General features: G+C 42.8%; 1 protein-coding gene across 2 annotated transcripts in view; it reads left to right on the forward strand.

The window, feature by feature from the left end:
• Positions 1-23210, forward strand: part of mpped1 (metallophosphoesterase domain containing 1) — a gene marked incomplete at both ends in the record, with an annotated part of 263390 nt that overhangs the window by 210169 nt on the left and 30011 nt on the right. The window lies entirely within an intron of this gene.

Raw genomic sequence — 23210 nt, forward strand, 5'->3', positions numbered from 1 at the left:
CCACAACACCTCCTCCACTTCCTCGGAACAAGCCACCGTCTCTGGATGATCTGGCTAATCTCCACGTTTGACACGCTGAAGCGCAGGAGACCGGAGGGAGGGAAGGAAGGAGGGAAGGAGGGAGGTGTGGGCTATACCTCCCTTTTTTCCCCATCTTTATTTTCTCCATTTCTCTATTTTCCTTCTGTACCTTTCTTCTCCTCTCCTCCGCCCTTCATTTCCCTCTCTTCATTGGAGAACTTTGAAATAATTTACGTCTCGTGGGTTTTTTACACATTCTAATTTCCAACTAAATGGGACATCTGTTTGAGAAAAGGAAGATTTGCCATGGTTGCCAAGGCAACTATCACTCTGAAAGGAAAAGGGTGGGGGGTGGGGTGGTAGGAGGTAAGAAAAAAAAAAAAAAAGAAGTCCAACAGCTTTTATGGACAGAATTAGACTTTGCTGGAATATTATCCCTGCAAGACAAACTGCAGCGGGACCTGTTCATTCTTTTCTTCTCTCCATCTTTCCTCCTCCTCCCCTCCTTCTTCACGTCATTCTCCCTCACTCAGTCCCTTTATCATCTCTCATCCCACTTTCTCCCACTATCTCCCACTGTCTGTCTCTTTATCGGCTCTTTTCTAGCTCACGCCCTCGTATTCCCCTCCCTCTCCCTGTTTTCTCTCTTTCTCCATCCCTCATGCTGCAGCATCATCAGAAATATCAGTGTGAAATCTGCCTCCAATTAGAGGCCTAACTCCCCCCTACCCACCTCCACCTCCACTCCCCCCCCCCCCCTTCCCAAACCCCAGCCGCCCACCCATGACAGCTTTTCTGCTGTCTGAAACGTCTCATCCACCGTGCTGAAGCCCACCTCACACTCCCTAGTAATTGGTCATTATTTAGAACAGGAGGGGACAAATATGCTTCCCCCAGCTCTTCTAAATGCGAGTTAAACGGCCCTTCATTATTCCTGCACTAACAGTAAGAAATGGCGGTGCAGTGGAGGGCCGTCCTGACAGTGTAAAATGTCACCCGCTGAAGTCCAGACATGACCAGACAACGTGTGGAAGGATTTCTCCCCATCGTCATATTCACACAGTTTTTTTGTTGTTTGTTTGAAGACAGAAAGTCGGGAGGCTGCCTTGAAAACAAGTGGAGCTGTGGGTCTGAAATGTGTCGAAATCTGCTCAGTGCTCAACCTGAGGCACGATCAAAGGGGGGGAAATAAGAAAAAGGTTTGTTTTTCTGTTAACAACAGTAGAGCACAAATCGTCTTCATCACTGTCGATATAGCAAAAAAATAATTGATGGGCAACTGAAGATGTGTTTTGGATGACAAATCAGTGTTTTTTTTGGGGGGAGGGGGCATCACACGACTTCTCTCTGACAGGTTTTACAGTGAAAATGAACTCCTTACCCTGCTCCCACACAACTTCCCAACCGAGTGAAATAAAAAAAAAGTTGCCACTACTGGAAACTATCGGCCTGCGTATCAGCACCTATAGCACAAATCATGCACCAGTAATAGAGTGGAAAATACAGTTTAAATTTACTCTGGGGCCTTTTTTGTGTTCTTTTTTTCTAGAACACACCCTACTCTATGTGTTAGTTTCTCCAAATTCAGCTGATAATTGACAATTAACCAGAAATTAAAGGGATAGTTCACCCAAAATTCAAATTTCACTCATTATCTACTCACCCTCATGTCAACTAAAAACTGTGAGAATTTTACGGGGGGGGGGGGGGGGGGGGGGGGGGGGGGGGTCCGTGCAGCAGTATTTGTCCATATAATGGTTGTACCTCCATACTGCTCGTCTGTAATGTCCCTCTTGTATTGAAGCCCCGATATAAGAAATTGTTCCAGAAAAAATTAAATAAGTGTATATTTTAAGCTTGTTTGTAGCGGAAGCTCCCAGTGTCTCGGTTCACTGCTCTTCCTGACCGGCGGAACAATTTCTCATACCAGAGGGACATTACACACGAGCAGTATGGAGGTATTTGGATGTTCTTTGGTGTGTCTTTTTGAACGAAGAAAGTTGGTATCCATTGACAACCATTATATGGACAAATACTGCTGCGCGGACCCCCCCGTAACTCAGAGAAGGCACGGAGGACTCTGAAAATTCTCACAGCTCTTAGTCGGTGAGTACATAATGAGTGAAATTTGAATTTTGGGTGAACTATCCCTTTAATGAAGGGCTCATCTGCTATCAAACATACCTGAGTGGTGCCCTGTGATAGGCTGGCTGGTGCCTGCAGGACTTTACCATGAAGCTTGGTGATGTTGCACTGATGTTTAAAACATGAAACCTTGCGGGTGGAAAACGGTGCAGATGGCGCAGCAGCAGGTCTGTAATCAGCCCCTTCAACCAACACTGGATGAGATGTCCCACACATTTACCTGTTAAGCATCTGGAAGCTACAATATAGACTAAATGTTTATCTGCTGAGTCGTCAACCTTTTCCACAACTAAACTTTCATTTGCCCTGTGAACCAAAAGCGTGTGGACAGAAACCCATGCAGGCCATCTGCTTTGAGTTCTTAGAAATCTGGTGCAGTTGCTTGTTTTGGTGTGTTAGTCTGGTGTGAGAGCTGTCAATCAAACTCTGGTACAGACCAAATGACCCAAATTAGATTGTCTCTAAATCATTGACTCTGGTGTGATTTCTTTGTGCTTTGAATGCAGAGCAAAGGTAGTGGATACTTTTCTTGAATTAAAGGGGAACTATGCAAGTCCGGTTGCTTTTCCGCTGTTTTGCTAACGCTCCTCTCGTCCATGTGCATTTGTTTACAATGAAGCTGGTGAAAAATCAATACATGGAACGATGGAAAATGATATATAACATATACGATGTTACGATGTGTGTATTTGTGTAGTCTTAACTGTGATAAACAAAAGATTGCCAGTTACGGAGCGTGTTTGTGTTGCGGTGTGCAGAGACGAGAGCTGGGACACCGGGACTGAGTAACTACACTGATGTTGCAAGGTTGGTTTTCAGCCGAGAGACAGCAGGTGGAAGACAGAGAGCCTCCGATCTCACTCGTAACAAGTCACAAGTCATGTAGTTAACCATCACAACTATCACAATTAGTCCGGAGCTTTTTAATTACAGCAGAAGTAAGCGATCCGGTTGTTTTGGGTAACTTCTTGTCAGCCGACGGAGTTGGCAGTCCCCGTCCTCGTCATGGATCTATTGGTCCTCGTCCCTACGTCACCACATTCACGCGCATCCCTTGGCTGCACACACAGCCCTTCATGCCGTTCCCTCTCCTCATTGGATAAAGCTTGTAGGATACAAGAAAAGTTTTCTCCTCGGCTCAGAGCAGAGCAGAGTGACTGACAGACCCGTGTTTCAGTCCAAACACTCTATGTAAGTGGAAGATATAACTATTTAAGACTTCTATTAACACAAAAATATTGCTTACTTCTGCTTTAAGGTAAAGATGTAGCATAGCCACGGGAGAAATCCTGCTTAGTTCCTCTTTAAGCTGTTGATCATGAACACGTACAGTAGAGTCTCTAAAACTACTGTATCTGACTGAAACAGTACAGGCTGCTCTGTACTGACTCAACCTTTGGGAAAAGATGAAAGCTTGGAATAAAAGGATTGTCCCCAATAATAATCAATCAATAATCATCCTTTTTTTTTGTTATGACCTCAGCTACTAGACATATATCTGATATGTTGTGGCACTTCTTGGTAGGTCAGCCTTAAAAAACAAAAGAAAAACAAACAGTCTCCCTATGAAAAATAATTATTACATTCATTTATTAATACTCAGTTTAAATTAGCAGTGGTGTTACATCACACAGCAGAGCCCTCATGAGTCATCAAGTACACATTTGCCAACAAGACGAGATGTGTCAGGGTCTGATTCACCTCAGTGTGAAGGAATTTTAGTCCTCGTAGCCTAATTTCCCACTTCACGTCATCAAAACCCCAGAGTGTTAGACAATGACGCACTGTTTAGCTTCTGTTATGACTGAGAGCGTCACTACCACCCCGTCGCTATCTCAGAGCTTAAAAGGATCTAGAGGGGAAAGAAAATAACTTCTGGAGGACTTCCCAAAACTATTTGCAGTCAAGGATGCATGAGATAAGGTAAGAATGTCCAAACACATGGAGGTTTAAATGATATCTTAGCCTCATTTGTGTAAGGTTATAGGTAAAATAAGGTGAGGTGAGGTAAGGTAAAATAAGGCATGGTATGAGTAATGTTTATGAATATAGACGGCCATTAGGACCAGACATCTTAAGAAACCGGCGGCCTTTCTCTGATCATCACTAAAAGCATCACTGGATTTGTGCTGCTCATCATTTTCTCCGTGACACTGAGCTTTCAAGTAAATACAACTGTCTTGAAACATGTGAATCTGAACTCCTCAAGAACATCCTCATCTCACCAGAGTTTCTACAGTACCACGCTCAGCAGGGGACTGATTGATAACATTGTGCAGTAATTAATCAAGAAGAGCGGCACGTCATGTCAGAAAATACAAAAAAATGGTTGTTACAAGTTGGGGGGAGTGATGGAGATAAACAGCCCAATCAGTCACAATCAGAGACTTCTGTGAGAGCGTCCCAGCTTCTTGGTAGCAGTAGGCGTGTAGCAACAGTTCTCAGGAGTCAGTACGAGCTCTGATCCGAGGACTGTGCCCCCCCACCCCCAGTCCCCACGCACAGGCTCGAATTAGGCTGCTTTTGTCGCCAGTGCAGCTCCAGGCATCTCCTAATGACGCAGCAGCTCCTCCACCTGCTCTGTAAACACACATACACACACACAGGGGTGCAGATCCCATGTCAGGATTGGGGGGGGGGCACAAAAGTCTTTTTCTTTTTTTTGCCCGTATGCAGCTCATGACATGCCACCATAAATCACAACTTGGTAGAGGCTCACCATATCATTCAAAAAGTAATGCACAGGGAATCATTTATTGTGCTTACCTTTCTTGTTTATTTGTCCTAAACAGCCAACAGTACGTATCACTGCTGTTATATTAGTAAATTATAATTTTAAGGGTCTCGGACATGTCTACTCACGTTCTTATCTTTCGCCTCCCTCTGACCTTCCCAGATCCCCAATTCTTCTCACCATCTTCCTTTTCTCCCAGTGTATGGAACTTTATACATGATTAATTGATATGGATGAATATCAAAATATGAAGCGCTAAGATTGAGGGGGTCGTTTTTTTAAAGCCTGCTGATGTCATCAGCGTCTGTGTAAGAAACTACCCATTCATTGCATCGTAGTGGAGGAGACCAGAGATGGGATGTGGAGTCAGAAATATATTTGTTAAACATTATTTGTTCCACCATTTCAATCATTTATCTTTTTCGATGTGAATCTAAAATGTGATGAATGTGAAGTCTGAAAATACATTTGTTTAAAGGGATAGTTCACCCAAAATTCAAATTTCACTCATTAGCCTATCTACTCACCCTCATGTCGACTTTAGAGCTTTGAGAATTTTCAGAGTCCTCCGTGCCTTCTCTGAGTTACGGGGGGGTCCGCGCAGCAGTATTTGTCCATATAATGGTTGTAAATGGATACCAACTTTCTTCGTCCAAAAAGACACACCAAAAAACATCCAAATACCTCCATACTGCTCGTCTGTAATGTCTCTCTTGTATTGAAACCCCGACATGAGAAATTGTTCCGCCTATCAGTGCAAATCTCGTGTGATTTGCACTGACACAGGAAGAGCAGTGAACCGAGACACTGGGAGCTTCCGCTACAAACAAGCTTAAAATATAGACTTATTTAATTTTTTTTCTGAACAATTTCTCATGTCGGGGCTTCAATACAAGAGGGACATTACAGACGAGAAGTATGGAGGTATATGGATGTTTTTTGGTGTGTCTTTTTGGACAAAGAAAGTTGGTATCCATTCACAACCATTACATGCACAAATACTGCTGCGCGGACCCCCCCGTAACTCAGAGAAGGCACGGAGGACTCTGAAAATTCTCACAGCTCTTAGTTGACATGAGGGTGAGTAGATAATGAGTGAAATTTGAATTTTGGGTGAACTATCCCTTTAATTTTGAATAATTTGGGGTATTTTTAATGGGGGGGACAATTCATGTTTTTCAGAATTTGGGGTGGCCATGTCCCCCCCGTCCCCCTGGGATCTGCACCCATGCACACACACCCCACGCCGCGGCCTCCGCTGCTCAGGGAGGCTCAGACCTTGTTCTCTGATCCAGCTCGTCCTCATCCCCTGCACCTCCTGCACGCGCTCCGAGCCTCTTCAGAGACTCTGAGACACCCCCCCCCCTCCCCTCCCCCCCTGCCTGTGTTTGTCCGCCCATCTGCCTGTCTTCAGATTACGCTCCCCCATCTCCCTCAACATTTTCACACACTCCTCCCTGAGTAGATAACTTTCTTTTTTCTTCTTTTTTTTTCTTTTTAAAATTATTTCCACACTCCACACCGGCCGATTAGCGCGTTGTTAATGTTTTTTTTTTTTTCTTCCGCGTTGCCGTTACTTCCCTGAGAGAGTCGACTCCGGCGGGAGCTCATTATCGCCGGGCATGAAGTTGACTGCCAGGGTCCCGACTGATTTGTCACATCCCAGTTCCCTCCTGCTGCTGAGCCCAGCAGATTGGGAGTGTTGTTAAGTGGCGTGTGCGCACGTGTGTGTGTTGCGTCTTCGGCAGCAGGGGGTGTTGAGGTGTATAGTTGGGGGGCGGCCGGGGCGGAGGGAAGCGTCTAGAACTTCCTGCTCCGGGGAGGGTTGCGAAGTGTTTTCCTACGGCCCGCGCTCGTTACTGTCTTGTTTCCCCGACGATAACTCCTGTCGGCGGCGAGCGATGGCAGCGAGTCACGTCGCGCGTGTTGAGAGCGTTTCCATGTGGCATTTGTCATGTTGCTGCTATTGTTTACAGTGATTCATGCAGTTTTGTTTATGGCTTTTGTATTGTACTGTGAAATGGAAATGGGGCCCTGGCAGAGCTTCATCCACTTACAAGATGCATGAGTGGGCTGGTGACTGTGGAAGGAGGGGAACGGCAACAAAGGCAAAGATTTATGAGTCAAACAGACATTTTTCAGCATGTTGGCTTCATCAGAGAGCGCACATCAATTCATCCAGGAGCCCTGACAACAGCTTTGCTAAAGTATTCTGTGTCAGCATTGTGTAATACTTGTGGAATTTCCACTTTTCTCTTTGTTGTGCGTTGAAGAAAGGATGGAAAAAGTTGAGTTTTGCGTTGACATCACTACTTATTATAGCTCTGGGATGAGTTTTGAATTGTAAAGCTCTCAGAGTCCTTCAAAATCCTTGACAGTTGCTGGATTTGACAAATGAAATGAAGCTGTAAAGGTATAAATGAGTGAATGAAAGGATATCTCTGATCAAAAGGCATTCAGGAGGGATTCATCAACGTGCTTCACCTCTCTGAAGTCCAAACATCAAGGCCGCACTCAGACCCAGATGTAGAATCAGGTAACAAGATGTCAGGTGATATGTGTGGTGTCTGACAGACGTCCTGCTCCAAACACAACACGACTGTGAGTGCTTGTATTTTGTCAAACATGGAAAAGAGTGGGAAGTGTTTGTTTTTTTGGCATGGTTGAATCTAATTAAACAGTAGTGATCCTCAAAGTGGGGTCGAGAGACAATCACATCAGCAATCATTTCATTTAGCTGTTGTAATTACAACAATAATGTATCTGCTGCTTGGAGAAACACAACTGAAGACAATAGTCCACCAGTGAATACGCTCCACCTCTCTGTGTTGACCTTTTAGTTGTTGCACACTTTGGCTCATGTATTATTGTGTGTTTTTTTTAGTCCTGGTGCTAAGGCTGTCATCATGGAAGATAAACAGTTTATTACCAAGTGACACCAGATGTGTATAACTCCTTTAAATGAGGGTGAATTGACTGCACAGATGCTGAAATTTGACTTTATTTTGAAAGAGTTTGAGAGTAACATGAGGGATAACAGTGCTGACCAGTGGTTTTAAAGGGGACATATGATGGAAATATCACTTTTAGAAGGCTCTGTAACATATATTTGGGTGTTTGTCTTGCCTTCCGGCCCTCAAAATGTGAGAATTGACAAAAAATCTGTAATGTTCAGACTCCCCAGATTGAAATCCATGTGGTTTTATGAGCTGTTCCCTCAGTTTTCTTCCAGTGATGTAACTAGCTTTCAAATTTGCATAACCCCACCCCTACCTGGGACCGGTAGAAGGGGCGGGGCAAGCAGCGGGACAGGCACTGAAACCAGCCGTTCTGAACAGGGCTGTTTGAAAAGAGCTGTGATGTTTGATCCTTTTGGTGTTTGTCACAGAAATGTCTTTAAGACACCCGGGAACTATTTTAATTTGTGGAAAGGGGGCAGAATGTGTCTCCTTTAATAGTCAACCCGAACCCTATAAAAGAGGTTTTTGTGAGAATTGTGGAAATCAGCCATGGTCATAACTAAAAAAGTTTTAAAATAATATTTATTTTAACATAGTTTCATTAGGACAAAGTGAACATTGGTGCCAAATTTCCAAATAATAATGGTTCCTGTTTGGTACCACAAGATTGGTGGTCTGCAGGAAGGAGGGCTGAGGCAGAACCAGCCGGGATGTTTGTTTGAACAAACCTGTGATCACGCTGAGACATAAATAAGAGTTAGCCATATTGGAGAAAAAACAATTATTTATGCCCTTTTCAAAGTTTAAACAGTCTTTTCATGCCTAGAGAGCGATCGACAGTTCCATCATTGCAAATTGAGCATTGTGCTGTTTTGTTCAAAACTGCAGAACTTTATTTTAAACTCTTGGGAAGACCGTTCCAACGGTAATATAAAGAAAATGTGTCAGGCTGAATTACAAAGAAATGTGCTTTTTTTAAACGATGCACCCGAACCCGTTTGATGTGATGCTACAGACATAAAAGCTTCAATAGGTTTTTATTTTATTTTTTATGCTTGATTTGGTGTTTGTGGGACAGGCTTCAAGTTCAAAACTAAATCAACAAATAGCTGGGTCACATCCCCGCTGGTCCACATCTATGAAACAGGGGCTGTGTGAGGTGAAACCGGCTTTCGTAGCAGATCTGGAGTCAGCGTTGGCTCGCTCCGAATCAGGTTTAATTAGAGAGCAGAAGCGGCTGGCGAGAGAGGAGGATGGAGAGAAGGAGGGAGCGAGTGTCAGGACAGCAGAGGAGAGCAGGAGCAGGGGACTCGGCTATTCTCCTCTTATTCTAATCCTGTGTATGATTCCTTCCCTCTGCTTGTCCGACCACATCCCCCCCAACCCCCCCATCCCCCCCTGAGTCTGTCTCACTTCCACTCCTCGTGTCTTTGGCACTGTTGTATCTCCTTTCATTTCACTTCTTTCCCCTCGACTTCCTCTTCCCTTACTTTTAGCTCTGCGTCTTTTCCTTTGTCTGCCAATCCATCGCTCCTCATCCCAAAAGCCTTTTCTACCGCAACACACACACACACACACACACACAACAGTCCTCCCCCCTCTTTCTCCACACACACACACACTCCACCACCACCTTACATCCCTCTACAACTGCAGACTTTCTTTTATTAAAAATGCGAAACATCAGGGAGACTGAGACCTGCCAGGTGTGTGTGTGTGTGTGTACAGTATGTGTGTGTGTTTTTTGTGGGTGTGTGGAATTGGCACGAGCTTTGTGATTTGATATTTCAGCGTTTCAACAAAGAGGCAGATTTTATAGCCTTGAAGATGGATGGAGAGATAGATGGATGGATGGATGTGTGTACAGTATAGATTGATGGAAATACTACATGGTAAGTGAGGGAGGGAGGGAAATCACCTTCAATTTCCCATTTTTAGTTAAGGTAGAATCAATTTTGTTTTTCTTTCTTTCTTTCTTTCTTTCTTTCTTTCTGAATGTTTAACTGACTTTATAACAACATTTGGAAAAACCTGAAATATCGAAATTTTAAGATTGGACATTTTTATTTTAAGGGAATCTTAATTTAGATTATAAGGACAATCTTTTGTTTAAGGTTTTGTGCAGCCTGCCCCTGGAGTTTTGATATTGGGAACCAATCCAAATCTAGTTTTCATAGTTCAGACATTGTGCTGAGCAGGTATAACAGGTTCTCCAATCACTCCCTGGTCATTATATAATGCACAGTATTTACTGTCCATCATGTTCAGTTTATTTGTTTGTATTCTGGGGTTAGATTTTATTGACTGAAAATGTTCCATCAAACACTGAGCAGCTGAACTAACAGAGCAGTGTCTGTGGCTTTTCTGCTGACGACCACACAACGCAGAGTGTTGCATTTTACAGGGGCAGAAACAAAAAAAAAAGAAGTGATGATGATTTATGATGAAGTGTATGAAACCTCAATTTACTGCTTCTGCTATAAAGCAGCGCTGTGTGTTTTCACCCTGAGACAAAAGTGAAACAACTGTTGAGATGTAAACAGAAAGTATGAGACGCGTTGTGCTTATGTTTCAGTTTCATTTACATTGTTAAAAGTAGCTGAATCAGCTGTGATCATGAAGAAACACACAGCTGGCACTGGGTTATTGTGATACTGAAGAAAACTCAAAAAACAGATTTGATTTAAAAGTGACTCAGAGAATGGGGTGTCGTTTATCTTAGTGGGTAGAGCAGGCAGGCACCCCATATGCAGAGGCTGTAGTCCTCCTTACAGTGGCCCCGATTCAATTCCACCGTTGGCCCTTTGCTGCATGTCATTCCCTCTCTCTCTGTCTCCCCATTTCCTGTCTCTCTACAGCTGTTCAACCAATTAAAGGCTAAAAAAGCCCACCAAAATTAAAAAAGAAAAGAAAAAAAATGACTCAGAGAATTTAGTTAAAGGTATAGTTCAACATTTTCGCAAATCAGCCCATTGCCATAATCCCTGCCATAAGTCCTATGGACTGGTGTTGAAAATTAGCACTTGTGCTAAACACACTCAAGCAAAGCATCTGGTCTGTCCACTGGAACAGTCTTAATGTATTTGTGATGTCCATATCAAATAAATAAACATAACATAACATATTGTGTTTAGGAGTGTGTTCGTAATTGTTGGTGCAAACTATTTTTAGAACAGCGGAGTAGAGCTGCGAGCTGCTCAGAGCTACGCTACAGAGGCTAATGGGATTTCTTGGTTCCCCTCATCAATCTCATCAAATACACAATCCAACAACTCCAAAACGCTCTGGTGGACAAGTTGTGACCTGCACATTCACCACACTATAAGATAATAACGGAACGTTACCAGACAGAGTTGTTTTAGAGGGAAATTCAGAGACTGCTTGCCAGAAAACTGTCCCGGACGGGAACGCGCATCAGCGGTTTTGCATGAATTTACCTCTAAAACAACTCTGTCTGGTTTTATTATCTCATAGCGTGGTGAATGTGCAGGTCACAACTTGTCCACCAGAGCGTTTTGGAGTTGTTGGATTGTGTATTTGATGAGTTTGATGAGGGAAACCAAGAAATCCCATCAGCCTCCGTAGCGTAGCTCTGAGCAGCTCGCGGCTCTGCTCCGCTGTTCTAAAAACAGCTTGCACCAACAATTAAAGGTAACGAACCTACTGCTATGACTATAGGGATTATGGCAATGGGCCAATTTGCCAAAATGTTGAAAAATCACTTTCATGAAGGTTTTGGTGCTCAGGGACAAAACACCCGTCCACATCACCACTCCCCTTGTCTCTGCCTCTAGAAAAACATTAAGTCAGAGACTGAACTATTGAATTAAATACCAAAAACAGATGGACTGAAAAAAAGAAGCTATTACGAGAGGAAAGAGCAGTTACAGCCTTCAACTGAAGGTCTGTAAAGGTGTGTGTGTGTGTGTCGGTGGGTGAGATATGCAGCATCTGCTTGTCCAATTCACAACTACACACTGTACTGTACTACAACGCGCGCACGAACACACACACACGCACACAGACACTCACACACACGCTTGTGAGGAAACGCGGTTCAACACATAAACAGCGGGACGATAATGATCATGTAACACATTTTCGATTACTACATCATCTGAAATGTGCGTGTGTGTGTGTGTGAGAGGACAGCTGTAATCACACACACCAGTAACCACCATACGCACCTTACACACACACACACACACACACGCACACACACATGCTCACAGACCAGGGAGGCATGTCTTAGTGTCCTCTCACTGTTTCTTTTATGAAGCTCGCCTTTTCTCATTAAAGAGAGAGAGAGAGAGTGTGTGTGTGTGTGTGTGTGTGTTGTATGTGTGTGTGTGTGTGTGTGTGTGTGTGTGTGTGTGTGTGTGTGTATCAAATGGACAGATGTCCCCACTCTCTGTCCCACAGATGGGCCCTGTGATGCCACAGTGTCCTTGTCCAGGATTCACAGGATGCTTGGACACACACACGCAAACTGAACCCAACTGGGCCCACTGCTGAGTGTGTGTGTGAGTGTGTGTGTGTGTGAGTGTGTGTGCAATCGCCAGTGTATCATTGGAGAGAAGACTGTGTCTAGTATAACAGTGTGTGTAAATCAGAGCTCTGGCAATCTTCTAATCCTTCTGCCACTTTCTGCTGAGACCCCCGCTGCACTCACCGCTCACCTGCAATTACACCATTACACAGATCTCCCTCACACACACACACTCGCACACACACACGCACAAAGAGGTACTTAAGATCATATAAGCCCATAATACCCACTATCTCTCAACATAATGCTCCAAAACCTGAGCTGACTGCGTGTGTGCCTTTGCATCCGAGACAGTGTGTAAGAGACGGACAAAGAGAGAGAGAGTGAGAAAGTGTGTCTGTCTGTGTGTATGTGTGTCAGTGTGTGTGTGTGTGAGTGTGTGTGTGTCCTGGAACCTGCTGCGAGTTACATAAGTCATGCAGAGGGCCAACATGTCTCCAATCTGCCTCTCTGCAGAGAGGTGTGCGGGTGAAGACACAGTCAATGCCACACAGGTGGAACCAAGGCCACAGGAAGGGCAGATTAAAGGAGCAGTCCACCTCGACTCTGTTTGCACCTCAGGCTGTCCGGCCACCTGTGAGACACCTCCGTCACTCGGGCTGGTGGATTAGCTGCCAGTGGTCAAAGGTCAAAGGTCACAGCGACCTCATTAAAACACGTTTCACACAGATTTATATGCTAATTATGATAAAATAGACTTAAGACCGCACATATGGAAATGTGGACAGATTGAACTGCAGCTTCAATGGGTGGCAGATATGCAAGGACACAGAGAGACATAGAGAGACATGCATAGAAATACAGAACAGAGGCATCATGTGCATTGCTTAATTGTAATTAATTATAATGATGCAATTATTGTGGGAGATATTGTGATTGTGTAATGACTCATGATAGATTAGGGGTGTAATGGTATTTGTATTCACGGTCACAGTTCAATGCACACAGTCATACGACAAATACATCTAAATGAATATTAAAAGATAGATAGATAGATAGATAGATAGATAGATAGATAGATAGATAGATAGATAGATAGATAGATAGATAGATAGATAGATAGATAGATAGATAGATAGATAGATAGATAGATAGATAGATTTTTTAAACTGCCATTCACACCATGAAACATGAGGTACAACATGCAGTACTCAGATCTCAGTACTACAGTAGTAATAAAATGTATTAACAATAAATAATTACATACAAAAATAGAAAAAGTCTATATCAGTAAAAGTGAATAAAATATATTAGATTCATCAAAAACTGCCTGATGTAAGTTCAGAGGTGTGGCAGTGTGGAGCAGTTCAACAGTGAACTGTTTTAACATTGAATTTAAATTGTATTTTTGATTAAAAAAAATATATAGGAATGCTCTGTAGCAAAAAAGAATGTTTGCTCATTTTTGAGTATATTTTATTAGCACATCTTAGCACATTGCAGCTCCTACAATTTACTGCACTTTGCTATTAAGATGGATAGTTCATGCCTGACCTTTAAAGACTTGTTTCTTTATCATGCCCATGTCATTTTGAACCGTCGGCCTCCGTCACTGCAGTCTTCACACAGTGGCAGGAAAAGCACAGGTGGAGCTAATGACATTAACCATCGTTTCAGTTCAGGTAATTATTTCAGAGTCGTTTTCACGGTTAGTTACACCTGTGTTGCCAACTCTAAATGTCTGCTGTGAAAACGGCTCTGTGGCCCTTTAGTTCCACTCGCATGTTCAGCGTACAGATCAGAGAGTTTAGGAGCCGCTGCTGTAATGTGAACATGATGATGCTGTGATCAACTTTTGCCCATTTTAATCACTTGAATGATCTTATCACATGGTCTTTATCGCCTGTGTGTCTGTAGAGGAGAGTGGTGAGGAGGTACACACACACACACACACACACACACAGTGACAGTGAGGAGGGTGCTGTAGGCTACTCTCTGACAAATCTCTAATCCTCCTTATTATCAGAGTCAGATATACTCTACCTCCCAGCTCCGTCTTCCTCACTCCATCCCTCCCTCTTTCACAGCTTCTCCCTCCTTCCTCCACCCCTTCTTCTCCATTTCCCACATTAGACCTTCACCCACAGCTCTGCCACTTATTCTCTCCGTGTCGCTTTATTTGCTTTATCAAATTTGAAGTTTGTCTTTCCAGTCCTCTGTTCTCCTTCTTTCTCTCTGTCTCCGTCTCTGTGTGTTCCTGCTGTGACAACCCTCGCGCGCGTGTTAGCCTACGATTATACATCAAAGTCTGTCAAGGAATTGAGGAGCGTGAGTCTGTGGTGGCTTTGACTCACCATAAATCATTAAATTAAAGAACTGTCTCTTTGCAACATAAAAAAAAATACAAAAAAAAAAAAAAAAAAACTTCTCTAACTTGGCACCCCGCTGTGCTGCACGGGCCAACCGAGTCAAAACTCTCACATGCTTGCCATGTATCACCACGGGCGATGTGTGTGTGAGCGGCAGAGCACACGTGTTCATTTTGCCTCCGCAAGCGCCACAGTGTTGAGTTAGAACTGTGAAATTTGCCGAAACAAGCACCGCTAATCTCATAGTGTGTGTGTGTGTGTGTGTGTGTGTGTGTGTGTGTGTGTTTATGTGTGTGTTACAGGGGGAGGTTGGGGTGTGTAGCAGGCCACGGGAGCCTCCGCTTTGAAAATGCATCACTTTCACATTAGTTAGGGAGACACTACATTAGGGAGACACTACAGGTGAATAGGGTAACTTACTTAACTTAACTAACAGATATCACCATGAAACCTCCCAAGTGTATCACTGACATTAAGACAAATATTTTTTGTATAACAAGTTTTGTCCAATTTTATGTTTAAATATGTAAATTAGGCAATATCTAATGAAATATGCGCTAATTTGCATACATTTCCAGAACCGAAATCTGAACAATGGATAAAGCCACTTTAAAAATTCTTGTTTTATTTTGTTGACATATTAGAGTCAGAAGTTTTTACAGAGGGGATTTTGGATATCTCTTTTTATCACTCTGTAAATGAGAAAATACTGTCACCAGCCCTTTAAAAAAATCAAATTTTGCCCTGTTTTTAGGAATAAAATGTTGTATAAATCAGGCTGTGAATAATATATCAACAATCCCCTCTGTAAAAACCTTCAGAATACAGACAGGAATAAAACTGGAAGGTTTGGTGTCTGTAGGTGCTACTGAAGTGGAGATTTCAGGCTCAGAGTCTGAAGAAAAACCCATTTTGAGAAAACAGCCTTAAGACTTGTACTGTAAAATTCCATAGATTTGTTCATGTAAATCGTACTTTTACGATTGGTAGCGGATACGGAGGAAATGATAATTTTTGGAGCCTACATCATTGTTCAGGAGAGAGACCTGACATGACCTGGGTCAGACAACAGGCACAGCACAGTACGTCACAGTAGCTGTTAACTTTTGGCCAATTTTACAGACAAAAGAGACAAAATGAAGTAAAATTCTAAAAAAATCGACTTTCTGAAAGAATAGATGTTAAGTAAGAAAAATAACCCAAAATCTCAAAATTGATCATGAAAAAACAGTGTTTTTGCCTGTCTCGCCTCTTGTGTCGATGTTGTATTGTTTCCCGTGTTTTGGTTCCTTGACTTTGCGAGTCAGACGGCTGTTTTCATGGCTCCTCGCTGTTGTCACCGGTCGACACATTCAATCAAGACTTTTTCCATTGCTCGATTCAGAAACTGTGTTGTGGTTTGTGTGGTTTGGAGCTGCAGACACAACACTTTCCAATACAACCTCTGAATACCTGCGACTGTCACTAAGTTTCAAGGCAGAATGATGGAATAACATTTATTGGAAGTTGTAGTCGAAGGACTTTATAATTACCTTGTGTGTGGATCGATGCGGTAGCCTTGTAGCTGTAATTACACAGTTGGAGGTATAAAGTTGGGACAGAAGATAATGAAATGTGTTCTCTGTGATGCACAGATTGTTTTGTCTAGCACAGATCGCATTAAACATCTTTCAGCATATGTTTGTGCAGGTGAAATGATAATGTCCATATTGATGGATTCTATAGCTTGTGGCTCACATGCCATCCTTCAGTGCTAATACAGGAAGTAGCAGTGATGGACTGGCCACAGGGCAATATGGGCAAATGTCACAACGGCCGTGCAATGATGCAGATGCAGCTGTGCTGATGTGGCTGCAAAAAAAGAAAATAAAAGTTGGTCAGGGCCAGCTGGTTTACGGCCGGCCAACTCTGAAAGACTGAAGACACAATAATGTAGGGAATCAGGGGAAGTGTGTAGCTCGCCTGGTAGGGCAGCTCCTCTATATGCAAGAATTCTGTCCCAGTCTGGGTTCGATTCCTTCTATTAGTGTGCAATTTTGGTGATCAATGCATTTTCTTTTCTCATCATCATTATGATCACTGCTAAATATAATATAGTCAGTCCCTCCAGGATTTCGCAGGCTTTTTTTGTGGCTGTTGCCGCCTAAAATGCCTGATTTTGCGGCCGCATTTTTAAGAGCTTTTGTTGAGATTAAATTGCGGGAGACAGCGAAAATTGCAACACCAAAAAATAGTTGCAGTTTTGTTCTGAATAACAAAGGAAAATTGAAAATTTTGAAATGTCACAAAATAATGTGAGGTCCTATTATACCAGCAATGTTCCACTTGTTAAGAAAGGCACAGGACAATTGAGAGTTGAAAGTTGTGTTACATACAGTATAATTAAAATGTCTCTCTAAAAATGGTGGTAACAACTGTTGTTTTAAAATCCCGATAAAACAGCCCAGTCTTTTGTAATAAAAGAAGGGGGGAAGGGGATCCTGGTGCCACACTTTGGCGTCGGTCCCAACTCGTACTCTCCGCGGTGGAACTCGCGGAAAGCACCGATGATTGGTCCAATTTGCGGAAAAGTTGTGGCGATTGGACAAAATTGCAAGATCGCACATAATTCACGTGGATTGGTTGAATTTGCGTTAATTGTTGCGATCGCGACATCTCAAATTCGTAATAGTGTTTGTGTAATGTGTGGCCTCTCTGTCAAAAATGCCAGGGCCTCTTTTAGGTGCCGGTCCGTCACTGAGAAGTAGTAAAAGAGAGGACACAGGGACAGGGTGTCAGATAGACGTGCTGCATGGTGGACTTTCATGTAGGTCAGCGGAGGTTTCATTCAGTTCAAAGACCTTCTGATGACTCACCTGAGGGATTCATCAGACTCCACACAGCTTCCTCTGGGTGCACTAAAGGCTGCATTATTGGTGCAGTTTTCCTTTAATGTTAAACCTGATAGAACTGTTTCATCTCTTTGTGTGTATTCTTATTAAAACCAAGACGCCGCAGCAGGTCTATGATTAGTTCCATATTCAGCTGTTGGATTAGTGTTACACTGGCTTTCTGTTTAATCAAAGAGTTGATAATAATAATAATAATTTTATAATTGTTATTATTATTATATCTTTCTAGTTACATGTAAGGTGTTTGACAATTTGACTCCTTGACCGGTCCATCATGTCACAATAGGCTGAACAGCAGCACACGCAGAGGAAACAAACGCAGCTAAAAGGCAGAATAAGGCAGTGAGGAGGCTTTTCATTTACAACAGGCTCACCGGCTGAATTTAACAGTCAGACAATAAGCAGGAACAGGGAACAGGGAACACAACTTCAGGGATCCAGCACAAAGGAACAGGATCCCTCAGGCAGATCCTGAGGGCAGGACAGAGGTGGAGCAGGAGACATCAGGTGAGCAGCCTGGAGGCAGGACCGGCCCGTGGAGCCCCGGGGGGCAGGAGTTCTGGTGAGCAAGGCACCTGGGGCAGTTGGCCTGTGGGAAGGACAAAGACAGATCAGGAGACCCCAGGTGGACTGCAGGAGAGCTGCAGACCTCAGGCAGACGGTGCTGAGGCTGAACAAAAAGGGAAAAGCTGCACAGGTTAGAAGAATTCAGGACTGTTCTAGTGGGAGGCAGAGACAGAGTCTTAGTCCTGGTTTTAGGTACAGTACAAGTCTGTGGAAAAGGGGCAGTTGTTCTCACCTTCCAGACAATAAAGGCTTCACACTCGACCTCTGCGGCAGCGGGAGAGTCCCAGAGGAGCAGCAGCCTTCGCTCTGTGCACTGTTAATTGAAACTTTTCCTCCTAACGAGCAGGGCAAGTAGCTCCAAGGTTGTTAGACACAGAGGAAGTTTGGAAATAAAATATATAAGCATGAATGCATTTGCAAATGCTCCCCTTATCTCGTGCAAGGCAAAGAAGACGGAACATCTTTTTATAAGTGTGTGTGTGTGTGTGTGCCGCTGTGCTCCACTCCCCCAGTCTTCCTCTCAGGGTCGTTAAGTCATGAGTTGTTAATTAAATTTAGCAGAGGTGATCATGGATGGCTGTTTTCACTGCAGTGGTGCATGTACTGATTAGTATGAGGCCTGTTACAGTAATCCTCCTCTATTTGTCTTACTTTAAAACTCCAGCACCTCCTCTGCTCTCCTTCCTCATGCTCTCATCATGTTTTTGTGTCCTCTCTTCCCCTAAATCTGGACGCTGCTCCATAACATTTAATATTGCTGCCAGTCCAGACCATTAATTTGACTACTGGTGGAGGAAACTAGAGGAATCGTGGCTTAGTTGGGGACTATTTTCAGTGTTGGATGAATCCAGATTTGGGGCAGCAGGACTGCATGTGTGGGAGTGAGTGGGAATAAACAGTGGGCGTGTGTGTTCAGGGTGATGAAGAAACATGTCAGCCAGTACAAGAGTGACTCACTGATGTGTTTTTAATAGTTTTCAGGGACAATGGAGTTCTATGGCTTTAAAGGAATAACAACTATTAAGCTGCCATTTCACACAGATGTGACTAAACGACAACCAGAAGATGGGGTGCTGTTGTTTGAGTTTTCTAAAACCAGAAACCAGCCACCATAAAATTATCCACAGTAAGGAACTCTTAAACATTTCCATTACACATCTGTAATAAGTTTCTGAATGAAAAGAAAAGTTGAATAACAAAACAAGGGGCATTGACATTGGTTTAATTTGCCTCATAGTTCAAAACAGACCAAACTCCATTCAGAAATATGCTAAATCACTTTTGTCCTATTTAATATCAAAGCCTTACACACTGCATAATATGTTAGAAAAACAACATGTATATTTAGTTTGTTTTTGTTGTATTTTCATTTGTTTTTAATTGTTCATTTTACAGTTTTTACAGGCACAGAACACTTACTTTACAATACTTACAATACTTTTGATCATAATCCATCCAGTCATACACTTATCTGTGTGGTGTCAGAGGTGTGGGCTGGAGACAATAAAAATCAGCATTTCATTGTATTAAGGGGCCTGGACAATGTAACATATGTCAACACAAAAAGGCAGATAACAACTGTTTTAGATGAAAATTGATATGAAGTTATGAATTAAAAGTGCCAAATCCAGTGTTTCTAGAGAAACAGCTATAGAAAGCAGAGCTACAACAGGACGGATGTTAGAGTTATGTTTACCTTGAATACAAATGAGTGCTGGGCACACTAACAGGAAGATCCTTGTTAAAGGGGTAGTTCAACATTTGTGCAAACTGGCCCATTGCCATAATCCCTATAGTAATAGCACTAGGTTCGTTACCTTTAATTGTCGGTGCAAGCTATTTTTAGAACGGCAGAGCAGAGCTGCGAGCTGCTCAGAGCTACACCAGGGAGGCTCATAGGATTTCTTGGTTTCCCTCATCAAACTCATTAAAAAGAAAATAGAAAGGCTCGCACACCGCAGGGCTCCTGAATGCAGTCCATTTAATGTCAGGAACAATGTAACGTTTCGAGCAAAAGCTCTTCGTCAGACATACAAAATCCACATAGACGCCATCTTAAGTATCATGTGGTAGTCATGTGACAACTAGAAACCAGGAAGCAGATACCGGTACAAACACAAAACCTAACATTTAACAAAAAAAACTATATATTAAAGAGTGCCAAAGAAAAAACATACAAAACGGCATCCACTAGTACTGCAAAGTCCTGTTATATTCTAGTATATTTAAACATCACTATAAAAAAATTCCTGAGAAAAAACACAAGTATGGGTACAGGAGTACACATACACACAAGTGAATAGACTGTGTATAGTGCGTACACATGCGCCCATACCAATGAAAGACACCACAAAAGTAAGTCATACCAGCCACAACGTAGAAATATCATATCACATATCATGTTACACATAGCATACATAGTAGAAAATAGCATAGATAGTAGAAAAATATATATCAAAATCTAAGTGTATAAAAACACTAGTGCGAGAGACACACAGGGAGGCTGAACTCTATAGGATATGCAAACAGTGATCGGGCAAGAGTGCCGTCATGAAGTTGGCATATGCTACCGAGGCCACACCTGCGTGCTAAGGCACAATAATATAACACATACAAGCACAAAGCAACACACAATATCAAACTTGCTGGGCGATAATGTGTGACAAAATCACAGTAATTATAGGAATGGACGAATGTCCATGTCTTCGTTCATGCCCTTGGGTGACATAGTATCTAAAGTATAGATCCAGAAAAGTTCACGTCTGAGAAGCAGTTTGTTAATATCACCTCCCCTCCTCGGTTGACATACTAGTTCTATACCAATGTAGCTAAGAGAAGCCACGCTATGTTTCATCTGGTTAAAGTGATTCGCTACAGGGCTCTTGGGATCAGAGTTTCTTATAGCACACCTATGTTCAGAGATTCTGTTTTTAAGGGGTCTAGATGTCTTACCAATATATGCAAGCCCACAAGGGCACTTAAGCATATATATCACGTTGTTAGTTTTGCAAGAAATTATACCCTTAATAGAAAACGCTTTACCAGTGCGTGGATGATGAAAGATTTTGGTTTTACGTGTAAAATTGCACTGTTGACAATTACCACACTTATAATTACCTGCTTCCACAGGGGGAAGAAAAGAAACAGAAGCACGAGGAGGTGGAGGGCTAGGATTATCCGCCCTGACCAGCATGTTCCTAAGATTGGGGGGTCTTCTAAAGGCAACACGGGGGGGGGTTTCAAAACGTCCTCTCAGAGAGGGGTCGGAAGAGACAATATGCCAATGTTTATGTATAATCGAGGACATATTCCTAGCAAGAGGTGAATAAGGAACAACACATGTAATTCTGTCATTAACAGTTTCAGTTCTGGTGGAAAAAAGACAGTCAGTTTGAGTTACATTAGAAAAGCGGTCGGCAGCCTGCGTCACCCATTCTTTTTTGTACCCTCTTTGAAGGAATCTATTAGCTAGATCCTGCTTTTGTATGTTAAAATCAGCGTCTGAACTGCATATCCGACGAATGCGGTTCATCTGTGCAATAGGCAGGCTCCTTTTCAAAGGGGAGGGGTGATATGATTGTCCATGTAGCAGTGAATTCCTGTCAGTAGGTTTCCTGTAGAGTGAAGTGCTGAAACCTTTGTCGCTCTTGATGATAAGAATGTCCAAAAAGTTCATTCTAAGAGGGTCGTGTGCCATAGTGAATTTCAAGTGTGTGTTCTGTGCATTAACAAAATTAAAAAAGTCTCTGAGTTTGTCCTCAGTCGAGGTCCAGATGAAGAAAACGTCATCTATGTACCTTTTGTATGTAGAAATATACTGAAGGAACGGATTACAGGAGGGATTCAGCACCACTTCTTCCTCAAAAAGGCCGACATACAAAGATGCAAAGCTGGGTGACATCTTGGACCCCATGCTGACTCCAGACACCTGCAAAAAGAAATCTTTATCAAACATAAAGTAGTTTGTGGTCAACACAGTCTCTAGCAGTTTCAAGATACAGTCCGTGCTAGGAGTGGGCCTGTCCTCTCTGGACAAGAAAGTTTCAGCTGCTCTGAGCCCTCCTTGGATAGGGACGTTAGTGTAAAGGGACTCAATATCCATGGTTACTAGGATGCAGGGCTCATGGTAAGTTTGAGCGCTGTTAATAAGTTTGATAAAGTCTATAGAGTCTTTAACATATGCAGGTAAAGATGAAACACAAGGCTGGAGGAAAAAGTCAACAAAAGCGGAAATATTCTCAGTGAGTGAGCCTATCGCCGCCACAATAGGTCTTCCTGGAGGAGTGATAATGTATTCCTTGTGTATTTTGGGGAGGGTGTAGAAAACAGGTGTCACAGGTGAATTGACCAGCATAAAGGCGTGCTCTTGTTTCGTAATCTCTCCTTCTTCTAGGAGGTCTTTGAGGCAGCCATGTACCAGGGTAGTATATTCTACTGTGGGGTTACCTGGCAGTTTGCAGTAAAAAGTGTCATTGTTCAGCTGTCTCATGATCTCCTGTGTGTATGGTTCTCTATCCAAGATAACCAATGCTCCCCCTTTATCAGCACTTTGAATTATAATAGACTTATCCTCTTTGAGAGCCTCCAGTTCCATATGTTGTGTTCTAGTGAGGTTATGGGTGACCTTATATTGTCTTTTCTGTCCCAGGAGTTTGGAAATATCTCCCTCTACCAATCTGCAGTATGTATCAACAGAAGAGTTCCTGTGTTTTGGAGGTATGAACGTGGATTTACCTCTGAACGAAGTGTAGGCTCGGTGCTTGGGGGGGGCCGAAGTGTCTGGATGAGATGTCAAAGGCTCCTCAGTCTCTGTGCCACTGGGGGGGGTCGTCTCACCAGTGCTATGGGGGATACCACAGGACACATGATTATCTCTCTGATGGTGATTAAAAAACTCCTTTAAACGTAATGTACGAAAAAATTTTTGGAAATCCACAAAAACATCAAAATCTTTGCAGTGTGTAACCAGGTGTAAGAAACACACAGTTAACTTAGTACAATAAAAGAAGAGAGACTGTTTATTTTAATTATCTT

Source organism: Trachurus trachurus, assembly GCF_905171665.1.
Source record: "Trachurus trachurus genome assembly, chromosome: 23".
Classification (NCBI taxonomy): Eukaryota; Metazoa; Chordata; class Actinopteri; order Carangiformes; family Carangidae; genus Trachurus; species Trachurus trachurus.